Source organism: Zootoca vivipara, chromosome 12 (assembly GCF_963506605.1).
Source record: "Zootoca vivipara chromosome 12, rZooViv1.1, whole genome shotgun sequence".
NCBI lineage: Eukaryota > Metazoa > Chordata > Lepidosauria > Squamata > Lacertidae > Zootoca > Zootoca vivipara.
In genome coordinates this window covers 50,589,604-50,602,888 of record NC_083287.1, presented here as the reverse complement: position 1 = coordinate 50,602,888, position 13,285 = coordinate 50,589,604, and positions in this window count along the sequence as shown.

Genomic DNA, 13,285 nt, shown 5'->3' with positions numbered 1-13,285 from the left:
GGATTTGGGGAGACCAATTTACAAAATACAATGGGATAATTTGTGGAAAAACTCAATGAGATTCACAGCCTGTATGGGCATAAAAGAGAATATGCTCAAATTGGTATATAGATGGCATCTGACCCCACAAAAATTAGCAATAATATATAAGAATGAAAATGATAATTGTTGGAAATGTGATGCCAAAGGAGGGAACTATTTTCATTGCTGGTGGGGATGCAAAGAAATATTTAAATTCTGGGGAAATATATATGATGAATTAAAAAAAATGTTGAAAATCACTTTTGGGAAGAAGCCAGAATATTTTTTATTAAGCATATTACCAGATAATATGCCAAATGACAGGAAAAATATTTTCTTATATGCGTGTGCGGCAGCTAGATTATTGGTAGCTCAGAAATGGAGAAAAAAAGAAGTACCCACAATTCAGGAGTGGCAGTTAAAATTAATAGAATTTATGAATATGGAGAAGATGACAGCAGCGATCAGAAATATTCCAAAACAAAAATCTAAAGGGGAATGGGAGAGGGTGGAAGAATATTTTAAAAAAAGAGATATAAAAACGGAACTGATGGTCTGTTTAAATTAGATAGCCTTGGGAAATAACATAGAGAATAAGAAGAGTAATTAAAATAAAGTTTCTAATATAGAGGCATATATTACTTTGAAGTAAGGAATCGCAAGTGAAGGGAAAGGGAAAGTTAAGCGATGTGTTGCGATCTGGAAGTAATTTTTATTCAGTTCTCTTTTTTGTTCTTTCTTTTCTTTTTCTTATGCTTTATTAGTAGATGTAAATTGTGAAGTTTGATATTATTACTATTATTTAGGATTATTATTATTATTATTTTTTGTTGTGTTGTTGTTTTTTTGATGTATTGTATTTTAAAGGATTGAAATAAAGATGACTTTTAAAATTAAAAAAAAAAAAAAAAGGTTTTGAGCTTCCAATTTCATTTCGAAGGATTTATGGCAGGAATGCTGATGCAGTGCCGGCCGGCTTGAATATGCGAAGAGTGCTATATTTATTCTTTTTAAAAGCTGAACTTCTTGAACCATAAATATTCTTCCTCCTTCCCCCTCCCCCTTCCTTCTTTTAAGAGAAGGGAAGTCCTGCAAGGCACCTACTTTGCACAAATGGCATTCCTAAGCTTCTTGGCCCATTGCGGATCATTGAAGCTGGCTGTCCAATTTGCCGCTCACCTGGGGCGACTAGCAGATACCCTTGGGCGAGCAGCCAAATGGCAAATGGCTCTTTCCCTCACTTCCTCCTTGCATTTCTCCCCAGCCCCACCCCCACCTACCCTAAGCCCCTTTCTGCAGCTGTAGCAGTGCTGAAAACGAGGCTTTCTCCAGGTAGGGGCAAGTAACCTTTTAAGGGCAGCACAAGCAACCACTCTACTCAGTGCTAGGGCAGCACGTTGGCAATGCTCCTAGTACATTTGTTCTTCAACAGCAGTATTGCTGCTCTGTTTTCTGCCTTCTGGCTTTCTTTCGTGCAGGACAAGAAGCCAGCATAGTGCTGCAACATGTGGCTGTTGTAGTGGCGCATCGTCCTCAAAGTGGATTAGCAGTGGGCTCAGAGGTGCCAACTTGAATAAAATAGGAGGGCAGGTAGGCCCCGCCCCACACGATTGATCACATGACACAGCGCATGCACACCATTTGAATGGCAATGCCCATCAACTTGGGGAGCAGCCCCCTCAAGTCGGCTCCTGTCGATGGGTGGGTGGGTGGGTGTTGTTGTTTTTAGCATGGCAGAGAGTGCACAACCGCCTGCTTAATTTACACCACTAATTTCAGTCACCTTCCACTTTTTCTCCTTGCAAAACGGCAGACATGTCTCTTCTCTTAACAACTTTATACAGACATATTCGTGAGACCCTGGAATTAGAATCATAGAATCGTAGAGTTGGAAGAGACCACAAGGGCCATCCAGTCCAACCCCCTGCCGAGCAGGAAACACCATCAAAGCATTCTTGACATATGCCTGTCAAGCCTCTGCTTAAAGACCTCCAAAGAAGGAGACTCCACCACACTCCTTGGTAGCAAATTCCACTGCTGAACAGCTCTTACTGTCAGGAAGTTCTTTCTAATGTTTAGGTTGAAAGATGACAGGTTCTTTCTCTGGAGTATTTCAACTATCCGGCTAATTTGTGTGTGTGTGTGTGTGTGTGTGTGTGTGTGTGTGTGTGTGAGAGAGAGAGAGAGAGAGAGAGAGAGAGAGAGAGAGAGAGAGAGAGAGAGAGAGAGAGAGAGAGAGATCGCTCTGCCAAGCTGGGGTTCATTGTACCATACTATGTGCTCTACATGGCGATGTCTGACCTTGTGGAACTTGGGTCTCCCAGACCCTAAAGCCATTCACATTCCTCCCCTTTCCCCACCATCTCCACACATGTAGAGGAACCACGATGTTCAGCCTGTCCTTGTGATTTCTAGCTTGGCAGAAGACCAAGACCCTTTGGTGCCTGAGGCGGGAAAACCTAAATGGTTCACCACACCCTGTAGGGACAAAAGAAGTTGCCTTATACCGTGTCAGCCCATTGGTCCATCTAGTTCAGTATTGTCTACACTGACTGGCAGTGGCTCTCCAAGGTTTCAGACAGGGGACGCTCCTAGCCCTAGGTTGGAGGTGCTGGGGATTGAACCTGGGACGTTCTGCATGCAAAGCACGTGCTCTGCCACTAAGCTACGGCCCTCTCCAAGGCTTCAGGCTGGAGGCATTCCCCAGACTTACCTAATGATGCTGGGGATTTAGCCAGGGACCATCTTCATGCATGCAGCACCAGCACTTTGTGTTTGCATCACCAGGGTGCAAGTCTGAGCAGTGTGCAGGGTGCAAGTCCTGAGCTCCCCGTATGACAAGATGCTCCCTTTTGGCCTTGCTGATGTCCAAAGGAAAGCAGAGCAAGACATTTGATACCAGCTTGGCTGCAGGAGTTGTCGAAAGGAGGCATACGAGATGCCACCCAACTGCCTTATGGACTCCACTCCAGATTTGTGTGTAGGGTTTACTCCTTAGCCTTTTCTTCTCCTGAAGATACCCTGCAAAGCAGTGGAGTTTGGGGATCAGAGTTGATCTTCTTCTTGATGGGCTCCCTTCCCAGGTTGACGAGCTCCATCTGCCCCTTGCTTCCTTCTACAGCATGTGCAGAAACCACCTTATTGACCATTGGACCCACTGTTGGTCTCGTCTGCTCAGTTCACCGAGCTTGTCTTCACATACAGGGGAAGCCCATAACTCACTGAGGGTTTGAGACCCATTAGCTACCCTCACCTGGTTTAGCCAGCCAATCGAAGTTGTTCCCAGGGTGTGGCTGTTGTTGCCTGCTGACAGCTTCCAGAAGCTGCAGGTGAGAGCTGTGCAGGATGAGGACCAAAGGTGGACAAATTACCCCAGGAGGAGCACGATGTGTCCCCCACCAGAGGTACTACCCCTCCCCTTCTTCTTCTTTGGCGATCACTCATAGCCAAGTAAGATTGTCTTCCAAAACACGGTTTTAGCAGTGAGCCCATAAGTGACTGGAGGCCAGTTCTGGATCCACACGTCCTTCCACAGTGGGGACATAGGTTTCCAGGCGGGAGTTGATCACGGTGAGGGTTTGCCAAGCGTGCCTTCCTCTTAGCACGTTTCCCCCTTTCGTCCTGAGTTCAAGTGTCTTCAAAGCCCATGGCACCCTTGGTAAAGGCTGTTCTCCAATTGGAGTGCTCACAGGTCAGTGTTTATACTACATTTTTTAAGATTTTCCTTGAGAGAGTCTTTGCACCTCTTTTGTCGACCACCACCCTCCCCTAACACCCCATTCACCCCCAGCCAATACTCTAAAAGGTAAAGGTAAAGGACCCCTGGACGGCTACGTCCAGTCAAAGGCGACTATGGGGTGTGGCGCTCATCTCGCTTTTCCTTACAAGCACATTCCTCATGCTGGTGAAAATATAATGATGAACACAATAACCGTTGGTTAGAGCATGGTGCTGATAACGCCAAGGTTGCAGGTTCGATCCCCGTACGGAACAGTTGTATATTCCTGCATTGTAGGGGGTTGGACTAGATGGTCCTCAGGGTCCCTTCCCGCTCCATGAGTCTATGATATCTAACTGCCAAGCTTTTGTTCAAGGCTTTCTGTTGCCCTCCCTGTCTCCTGACTTACCAGTCCCAGTTCGCAGTAGTCACCCTGGGCAAGTCTTGCATGGGCCAGGATCACTAAAGCATGGCTCCCCCATCGCACCATTAAGACATGAACCGGGCCTAAACTGCTCCTGTGTGCGGCCATGGATAGCATGGGGAGGAGCCCCTCCCTCCTTCTTACTTCAACGCCTTCCCATTCTGTCACCTACTGGCTGTGGAGGCAGCAAAAGCAAGCTTGCTAATCCCTGTGAAATCATTTACAGTCATTGCAGAACAAGCCCTCGTCTGGCCGGTGCCAGCCAGAAGGATGCTTGTCTGCTCAGCAGATTTTTATCAACGCTGCCTTGATGTCTTCGCTTTTCTAACACTCAGCTCCTTGCTCTGCACGTAGAATTCCCTGGTCTTTTCTTTGTAATTTCACACGCACACACACACACACATTCTACATGCATATGTGTGCGTCTTGGAATTTATTAATAGAGGATAATTGCAGAGAAAGTGCCACAGAGGAAGTGCAGAAAGCGGTTGACTCACGAGCTTTTGAGCTTTTAATTAGTTATTAAGAGGCAACATATAGATGAGGAGGCAGGTGCCTGAAAAGTGTGGACAACACTCTTGCAGCTGGGAGGGGCCACACCTTCAGACATGCCTTCCCGCCCTTGAAGAAATGAGAGGTGCTTGAGAGAAGGGCTGCCAACATTCCTGCTAGGGTTTTTTTTTGGGGGGGGGAGATTTGCATTTAAAGGGGGAACCTACCTAATTTGCACATACAGAAACACCATGCAAACTGAAACACAGCCATCCTGAATTTTGCAATGCAGTTTTCCAGACACATGCTGTGTACAAAATAATAATAATAATAATAATAATAATAATAATAATAATAATAATGCATATGCAAAGGGAAAGGGAAAGGTTGCCACAGAATGCAACTCTCGAGTGACAGTAACGTGCAAAATATAAGGGAGAATTGCTTGCACAAATGTGTGCTCGTTGGGGAAAATTGCATATAAAAATGCATACTGGGGAAAATTCGCTGGTGAATTTTCATGAAGACATTTTTTTTTATATTAAAAAGTCACAAACTGATTTGGAAATAAGGGGAACTGAACTTGAAACTGGAAAAACAATAAACTGAGAGACACCAAAGCTAAATAAATAATAAAGCTAAATAAATTCAATAAACATATAAAATAAATAACACAGTCACCCACCCCTAATTCACACTGATCAATGCAGCTTTTTTTGCAATCCTGTGCCTCTCAGTTGTTGTTGGACTGCAACTCCCATCCACCCCAACCAGCATAACCAATGATCAGGGGTGATGGGAGTTGTAGTCCAGCAACATCTGAGAGGCATAAGATTGCCTACTACTGGGCTAAAGGCTCCTGCAAGCTGGGAGCACCATTCAGAAAAGGAGGCTCCCTGCTGCATCTCTGCATGAGTGGCTGCTCTGTCTTATAATTTAAGCAAGCAGGATTGGGAAAACTGTGGCCCTCCAGATGTTGTTGGACTACAACTCCCATCAGCCCCAGCCAGCAGGGCCAATAGTCAGGGATTGATGACCAGGCAGCTACTGAGCAGGTTGAAATCAGCATGAAAGGGAACTTCTACTGTCTGCTCCAAAGCTAAGCATTTAGGAACAGAGAAAACACAAGGTGCCCCGGTTCCAAGAGAATGGTGTTCAAATTTGGTTGTGCACAATGTTTGTGAAACACAAGTCACACTGAAAGTTTATATCCAAGCGCGCCAAATCATTTCCTCATGGATGTGCACAGAAAATAGTAGTAGTAGTAGTAAACTTTCAAGGTGGGAGCCGGTCAGCAATAGCTCACAAGGTGCCAGTGAAGTTAACTCTTTATTCAAAGAAACAAAACAGCTCAGGCCTAGTGAGCACAGCAACTCTTCCCAGTAGATCTTACCCCAAAGAGGCAGTATGTACAGAAGGTCCCCACCTTCCCACAGCTCTCTAAGTCTCCTCCTCCCTCGGGTCCATCTCAAGCAATCTGAGGCTCCTTCATCTTGCCATCTTCTTATCCTGGGAGATTTGGGGAGAGGGGAGCTGGCCGCAGCAGGAGAGGGAGACCCCATTGCTTCCTCACCAGCCTGCCTCCTCTCCTGCCTCTGATTCTGGACTGCTCTTTGCCACATCCTCTCCCTGCTCACTAAACTCTGTCGCCTCTTCAGCTTCCGACACCTCCTCTTCCCAGTGTGCTCCCTCTTCTCCCTCGGACCACTCATCATCATCTAATGCGCTGTCTCTGACCCTCCTTCCTTTGGGGGTTCCCCAGCCGGTGCCCTCCACCACTCCTTTGCACCCATGACATAGATGTGGCTGAGAGGCAGCACATGGAATCTGCACGGGCTGTAATAATAATGATAATAATAATAATAATAATAATAATAATAATAATAATAATAATAATAATATATTTATACCCCACCCATCTGGCTGGGTTTCCCCAGCCACTCTTCCAACAGAATATTAAAATACAATAATCTATTAAACATTAAAAGCTTCCCTAAACAGGGCTGCCTTCAGATGTCTTCTAAAAGTCTGGTAGTTGTTTTTCTCTTTGACATCTGGTGGGAGGGCGTTCCACAGGGCGGGTGCCACTACCGAGAAGGCCCTCTGCCTGGTTCCCTGTAACTTGGGCTTCTCGCAGCAAGGGAACCGCCAGAAGGCCCTCATCACTGGACCTCAGTTGTAATGCATCTCTAATTATAATTATATGATTGCTGTAGAATCTTAGAAATTCGTACATGCTTAAAAAGGGATGCGGTTGCAAGCAGGGCGAGGCTGTGGCCTTCACAAACGGACCCTGCACTTCTGAACTTGCCCACTGGCCTATTGCTTCTCATCGCCATGGTGCTTGGCTTCAAAGTGGTCCCACAACTTGCCCCCCGCCCCGATATCCCACTGGCCCAGAGGGAACCCCTGCAGCCTCCATCTGATGGATACAGAGCCGTCAGTCCGCAGCTGCCTGCTTCGTTTCATTCGCATGCTGCCTGCATTGCGATGGAGCTGTTGGGCATTCCCGGGTGACAAACACTCCCCTTCCAGGGCCTGAGGATGGTGCCAGCTGGCAGCCTGTCACTGCAGCCGCAGCCACGGTGGGTGATCGGCTTCCTTGCCTCTGCCCGATAAGGATAATGAGGAATTATTCCTCCACCATCGCTGTGAATCACGAGCGAGTTAAGCGGAGCCTCTTCCCCACCAACCAAACAAGGCTCGTAAATCATCCAGGAGTCACTGTCAAGGCTGAAGGAACATGGAGCGAGGGGAGGTTGCCAAAGTTGCTTCCCACGCGGCCTTCCCTACGGGTAAAGGAGGGTCTGTTTGGACATCATTCTGGCATCTCAAAAGCACTCTTTGGGGAAAGCGAGTGAAGAAATAGTCGCTGCTGACAGCACATTGGAAGCTGGAACTAGGGGCTCCTGTCCAGATCTGTCCCAATTGCAAGGGTTGGGGCATTTTTATTTTTGCAAAGGGGTGTGAGGCTCGACATTAACTGTGGACCCCGTTTGAAATGTGGGTGTTGAGTCCCTGTGTGTGGGCTCGTAAAAACCAACCATGTCTCCATGTGTCAGGTGAAGGTCAGCAATAAAAAACACGGAGTCGGCGAAGTTAACTCTTTATTCAAAGAAGCCAAAACAACGCAGGCATCATGATCCCAGCAACTCTTTCCAATAGGTCTTGCCCCAATGAAGCAGCTGCGAGGACAGAAGGTCCCTGCCTTCTCACAGTCCCCTAAGTCTCTCAGACCCTCCAAGTGTCCCTATTTTCCAGGGGCATCCCTGATTTAGAGAAGCCGTCCCGGTTTCTGATTTGATCCTGGAATGTCCCACTTTTCCTAAGGATGTCCCTATTTTCATTGGAGGGTATGGAGGTATCCGACCCCGAAGCCATCTGAAGGTTTTTTATGTTTAATGTTTTATTATGTTTTTATATAAGTTAGAAGCTGCCCAGAGTGGCTGGGGCAACCCAGTCAAATGGGAGGGGTATAAATAGTAAAATTACCATCATGGAACGGGACGTCCTTATTTCCATTGGAGAAATGTTGGAGGGAATGGTCTCTTCCTCCCTCAGTTCCTTCCCATGCAATCTCAGGCTCCTTCATCTTGCCTGTCTTCGCTCCTCCCTCTTCATACCTCTTCTGGTCCTGGGAGACCGAGGAGGAGGGGAGCTGATCGCAACAGGATGGGAAACAGCCTGACTTCCTCACTAGCCTGACTCATTGCTGCTTCTTGGGCGCCTCCTCTCCAGCCTCCGAGTCTGCCACAGCCTCTTCCTGCTCTCTAAGCCCTGTTGCCCCCTCGGCTTCCAACACCTCCTCGTCCCAGTCTGTTCCTTCTCCCTCCCTCTGACCATCACCCCACCAACAATCTCCTGCCTCTGAGCCTTCTTCCCCTGGGGGTGCCTTTGAGGGTTTTCCCAAGTAGTGCCTCCTAGCTGCTTCCAGTCAGTCCATGGCAATGTGTTAGGGAGAGCGGGATGTGCCTCCAGGGCTGGCCCTTACATGAGGTAAACTGAGGCAACAGCCTCAAAGAGCAGCTGCTGGAGGACCTGGCAGGAACAGCACACAACCCTTCCCTCCTGAGCGCCTTTTCTGTTGCCACCAAGGCTGGCCCTAGATGTTTTTGCAAAGGACAAGGAGATAGTGCCAGGCCCATTCCACAGCTGACCAGACAGGCAACTCAGTTCCCACTGGCTATGAGACAGCATAGTAACCTCAATTTGCCTAATGGCTGGGCTGGCCTATATTGCCACACAGTCTGTCCTGAGTTATGGAACTTCCTTCCATCCTTCCTTCCATCCAGTCATACCTCGATTTAAGTACGCTTCGGTTTGAGTACTTTCAGTTTAAGTACTCTGCGGACCCGCCTGGAACGGATTAATCCACTTTCCATTACTTTCAATGGGAAAGTTTGCTTCAGGTTTAAGTACGCTTCAGGCTAAGTACGGACTTCCAGAACCAATTACACTCATACTTCGGCTTAAGTACGCTTCAGGTTGAGTACTCCGCGGACCCGTCTGGAACGGATTAATCCACTTTCCATTACTTTCAATGGGAAAGTTCGCTTCAGGTTAAGTTCGCTTCAGGTTACGTTCAGACTTCCGGAACCAATTGTGTACTTAAACCGATATACCACTGTAACTGAATTCAGATTTTATCATTTTAAACAGTATTTGTTTTCAGGGTTTTTGTACTTAATATCCTGCATTTTATTCTGTGAACCCACTCCCCCCCCCTTAGGACAGCATATAAATCTAATAAAATAAAAAATAAAGGTGTAGCTCTATTGGAATAAAATAAAATAAAAATTGCAGCTGCCTATGGAAGGTTGAGGAGGGAGGCAATATGCCCCCTGGTGTATTTCCTCACTCTGTTTTGCTCCGGGTGGGAGTTGAGGTGCCACAGGGACATGGCCTGCCCAGTCTTCTCCCCCAAGCACTGTTTCCCCCATTCTTTCTGCCCAGGGCACTGTTCTCTTAAAGGGTGATAAAGAGACAGGACTCTGGGAATTAGCTATCAGATTAGGCTGATTGATTGAACTGAGTCAGCCAAAGGCTAGAGCAGAAAGGGAAAGTACATAATACGAAACAACGCAAAGCAAAATAGTGATGGCATCGGAACAATGGGCAATTATGGAACATGCAGCTGGGAGAGAGAGAGAGAGAGAGAGAGAGAGAGAGAGAGAGAGAGAGAGAGAGAGAGAGAGAGAGAGAGAGGTGTTTCTGCATGCACGAATAAAAAGCAAATTTAATGCTTTTTAAAATATTTTTATATATATGTAAATGCTTTCAACAAAAATGACCTGAGAAGGACCTCCAATCTTCCAGGCATAGCTGCCAAGTTTTCCCTTTTCTCACAAGGAAGCCTATTCAGCATAAGGGAATTTCCCTTTAAAAAAGGGATAACTTGGCAGCTATGCTTCCAGGACCTGTGGAAGGTTGGGGGTGCAAATAAGGGAAAGTCAAAGGGGGGAGAGAGTGCCTCCCACAATTAAGATGGTAGATCCCATTGGAGTCAATGGAACTAGAGTCTTGACATTTTGCATTTCTCTCAATGGGATCTTAGTGCAACAAAGTCAGTCTCCAAACAGCGCCTATTGAATCTTATGGAGGAAGATAACAGGGTGCTCTCAGGGACCCAGCCTCCAAGGGCAGAATGTTGTTTTCTCTGCCATATGCAGAGCACAGTCCCAGTCAAGCGTAAGCTCTTTATGTAAGCCTGGTTCTTAATTATTTACTTCCTTCTAATTGCCCTGGTGAATGTCAACCTAGTGCCTAAATTCCTTTGCTGAGGCTCCCTGGATCAGGATGAGGCACAATACCTCTGCCCAAAGAGTTTGTCCTCTGAGGATGTGTTGACTAAGTGGATTGCCAGCTCCCGGCATACTAGTCCGACTTAAGGTATAATTCGAACACGGGTTCCACCCTGCCATTGGACTTCCCTTGGAATCAGCTTGAAAGCCTGCCCCGAGGCAGGTCCATAATACCGGGTTGTAGGCGGCTAAGTTCTACTCAGAATAAACCCATTGAAAGTAAGGGTCCTACATTAGTCATGTCTGCTCATGTCAATGGGTCCACTCTGAGTAGGACCGAATAAAACCCATTGCCTATTCGCAGGTAGGACCTGCTGCAAAAAACGCTGCAATGCAGAAATATCCCTGAAGTTACATGGCAGCCCCTCTTTATTGAGCACCCGTCCTGATTTGGTTGCAGGGAGGTTATACGTCTTCCTGTCAATCGATGGTTCATGCCACGCTTCTTAATGCATTTTCCGAATTGAAAAAAAAAAGAGTTGTAGTTTTAAGTGGATTTGTTAAAGTCTGACCAGAACAATCCAACACAAGCCTTTTGTACTGGGCTGTGCGGTGGGGATTGGATGGATTCGAGGCATCTCTCCGTAGGCAAGTGGGAGGCCCGCTAATAGTTTTTCTATAGAGAGCCCCCAAATCGAAGCCCGGGAGGAGGCAGAGCTGAACCAGCCTGGAATCCACTGGATCCTGAGCCCATCTCCCAGCAATTGAGACATGGCATCAGACCCAATCCAGAGCAGGTCCCTACAACAGCCTGAATTCTGCCCCTCCCGCCTTCCTCTGCGGCTGCTCCACAAACCCCACGGGCAGGGAGTGAAGGATTAGTCTCCCAGCCTTAATCCACTGGTAATTGCATAAACCTAAATTTCCAGTGTGCAACTGAATCGCTCTTACAAAATACAGTAGTGGCAGTCTGGATAGCAGGCTTGCCTTTTTCTGAGAGTCCATTCTCCTCTCTCACTAAAACACACTCTCTCTTTTTCTCACCCACCCCAACAAGCAGGTGGTATCAGAAGGCTTGGGAGAACCCAAAGATCTGCAGGGGCACAACTATTTGAAAAATATATATATAAGAAGGAACCCCAAAACACAGCTCAAGAGGTCTGAGCAGACAAGAAATAGTGATTGGGTGATAAATGGAAAACTTGGTGGAAGGGAATGGGAATCATACAGTAGAATCGTAGAGTTGGAAGGGGTCCCTGAGGGTCATCTAGTCCAACCCAGTGCAATGCAGGAATCTCAACTAAAGCATCCGTGACAGATGACCATCCAACCTCTGCTTTAAAACCTCCAGGCGAGGAGAGTCTACAATCTCCCGAGGGAGACCATTCCGCCGTCAAACAGCTCTTACTGCCAGAAAGTTCTTCCTGCTGTTTAGTCGGAATCTCCTTTCTTGTAACTTGAGGCCATTGGATCGAGTCCTACCCTCCAGGGCAGGGGTCAGCAAACTTTTTCAGCAGGGGGCCGGTCCACTGTCCCTCAGACCTTGCGGGGGGACGGACTATATTTTGAAAAAAAATATATGAACGAATTCCTATGCCCCACAAATAACCCAGAGATGCATTTTAAATAAAAGGACACATTCTACTCATGTAAAAACACCAAGCAGGCCCCACAAATAACCCAGAGATGCATTTTAAATAAAAGGACACATTCTACTCATGTAAAAACACCAGGCAGGCCCCACAAATAACCCAGAGATGCATTTTAAATAAAAGGACACATTCTACTCATGTAAAAATATGCTGATTCCCGGACCTTCCACGGGCTGGATTTAAAAGGCGATTGGGCCGCATCCGGCCCCCGGGCCTTAGTTTGGGCACCCTGTTCCAGGGCAGGAGAAAACAAGCTTCCCAGGTATATTGGGAACTGGCAATCCACTTAGCCAACCCTCTGGGCAGTGGTGCTGTGCTGAACCAAAGCTGCGTTCAGTCTTTTGCTGAAAGAAAGAAAAAGAGAGAGAGAACATAAAAACATCCTAACCATTGTTATTTCCATTCCTTGTGCTCAGTGATATTAGGCACAGGGAAAGAATTTGAAAAATAAATAAATAGCATCTTCCTCTTGACGTCCGGAGAGGTGCCCAACAGCAGGAGCAAGGGGTCCTTTAGAGTCCTGATTTAACCCCTGATGATGGAAACTCTGAAAGGAGATATTCTTCAAGCCAGGTCTGGACCCTCTGTAAGCCACCAAGCTGAACCCAAACCACCAGCCATGTCATGTAGTCTTCCGGCCGTTTAACAGCTCTCTTGTTTTTGCAGTTCTCTAGGCAGGTATTTGCATCAGGAAGTGTATCAAGACCTGGCAGGATGCCCTGTATCCATGGCTAGAAGGCCGCATTTACCATGATTGCAGGCTTCTCAGGAAACCATAGCGTTCTGTTCTTGTTTATTAAAATGTATTACCTGAAACCTGGAAAAGTTTCTCTGACCCCCCAACAGCCAGGGGTAAAACATCATGTATAACCAGACAAAGTAAGTATACATTTTGTGCTGATGATCTAAGGTAACAGATTTTCGTTCATTCATAATTTTATATGTATGCCACTTTCCCACAAAAAGAATCCTGCCCAAAGATGCTTAAACAATGGTGACAACAAAAACAGGAGTGCATTTCAAAACCAAACAGGGCAAAAACAATTACATAATAACATAAAACAACACCACAACAGCAAATCACACACACCAAAATAATAATAAAAATAAAAAATCCAGGATTACACCTCCTGGCAATATCAAATTCAGCTGCAAAAAAACCCACCAGTCTGGAGGGGCCCAGGGTTGTTTTAAGTCTGTACCTCTGTAGTTGGAGACACACTGTGCTCCTTCTGGG